This window comes from Triturus cristatus, chromosome 7, assembly GCF_964204655.1.
Source record: "Triturus cristatus chromosome 7, aTriCri1.1, whole genome shotgun sequence".
NCBI lineage: Eukaryota > Metazoa > Chordata > Amphibia > Caudata > Salamandridae > Triturus > Triturus cristatus.
This window is the reverse complement of record NC_140590.1, coordinates 554175724-554177594: the sequence shown is the minus strand read 5'-3', so window position 1 is coordinate 554177594 and position 1871 is coordinate 554175724.

Here is a 1871-nt window from a genome sequence, read left to right as displayed (position 1 = left end):
TTCGGAAGCTGGGCCCGGGGCTCGAGCTCCGTCCGGCGGGCCCCGGGATGCGGGAGCCCCCCGTCCTGCAAGCCAGCCGAGGGTCTGGGCATTTATTGAGGCCAAGGGAGGCTCTCCCCGGCCTGGCTAGGGTTAGGCAGCAGGGACCGGGCCCAGGGCTCGAGCTCTGTGCGGCAGGCCCTGGTGTGCTGGAGCCCTCCTCTCATCCTGCAAGCCCGCTGAGGGTCTGGGCACGGGGGTCCACCGGGGCCTGGGGAGGCTCTCCCTGGCCTGGCTAGGGTTCAGAAGCTGTGACCGGGGCTCGTGCTCTGTCCCAGTGTCCTGGGGTGCGGGAGCCCCCTGTCCTGCAAGCCAGCCGAGGATCCGAGCGCTGGGGACGGGGGTCCACTGGGGCCCCGGGACGGGGGTCCACTGGGGCCCGGGGACGCTCTCCCCGGCCTGGCTAGGGTTCAGAAGCTGGGACCCGGCCCGGGGCTCGTGCTCTGACTGGCGGGCCCTGGAGTGCGGGAGCCCCCCATCCTGCAAGCCAGCCGAGGGTCCGGGCGCTGGGGAAGGGGAAGGTGGTCCCCCGGGGCCAGGGGAGGCTCTCCCCGGCCTGGCTAGGGTTCGGAAGCTGAGCCTGGGCCCGGGCTCCGTCCGGCAGGCCCCGGGGTGCGTTAGCCCCCGTCCTGCAAGCCAGCCGAGGGTCCAGGCACTGGGGAAGGGGGTCCACCGGGGCCAGGGGAGGCTCTCCCTGCCCTGGCTAGGGTACGGAAGCTGGGTCCGGGCCCGGGGCTTGTGCTCTGTCCGGCGGGCCCTGGGGTGCGGGAGCCCCCTGTCCTGCAAGCCAGCCGAGGGTTCAGGCGCTGGGCACCGGGGTCCACCAGGTCCCGGGGAGGCTGTCCCTGGCCTGGCTAGTGTTCAGAAGCTGGGACCGGGCCCTTGGCTCGTGCTCCGTCCCGCTGGCCTTGGGGTGCGGGAGCCCTCCGTCCTGCAAGCCAGCCGAAGGTCTGGGCACTGGGGAAGGGGGTCCACCAGGCCCAGGGAAGGCTCTCCCTGGCCTGGCTAGGGTTCGGAAGCTGGGCCCGGGGCTCGAGCTCCGTCCGGCGGGCCCCGGGATGCGGGAGCCCCCCGTCCTGCAAGCCAGCCGAGGGTCTGGGCATTTATTGAGGCCAAGGGAGGCTCTCCCCGGCCTGGCTAGGGTTAGGCAGCAGGGACCGGGCCCAGGGCTCGAGCTCTGTGCGGCAGGCCCTGGTGTGCTGGAGCCCTCCTCTCATCCTGCAAGCCCGCTGAGGGTCTGGGCACGGGGGTCCACCGGGGCCTGGGGAGGCTCTCCCTGGCCTGGCTAGGGTTCAGAAGCTGTGACCGGGGCTCGTGCTCTGTCCCAGTGTCCTGGGGTGCGGGAGCCCCCTGTCCTGCAAGCCAGCCGAGGATCCGAGCGCTGGGGACGGGGGTCCACTGGGGCCCCGGGACGGGGGTCCACTGGGGCCCGGGGGCGCTCTCCCCGGCCTGGCTAGGGTTCAGAAGCTGGGACCCGGCCCGGGGCTCGTGCTCTGACCGGCGGGCCCTGGAGTGCGGGAGCCCCCCATCCTGCAAGCCAGCCGAGGGTCCGGGCGCTGGGGAAGGGGAAGGGGGTCCCCCGGGGCCAGGGGAGGCTCTCCCCGGCCTGGCTAGGGTTCGGAAGCTGAGCCTGGGCCCGGGCTCCGTCCGGCAGGCCCCGGGGTGCGTTAGCCCCCGTCCTGCAAGCCAGCCGAGGGTCCAGGCACTGGGGAAGGGGGTCCACCGGGGCCAGGGGAGGCTCTCCCTGCCCTGGCTAGGGTACGGAAGCTGGGTCCGGGCCCGGGGCTTGTGCTCTGTCCGGCGGGCCCTGGGGTGCGGGAGCCCCCTGTCCT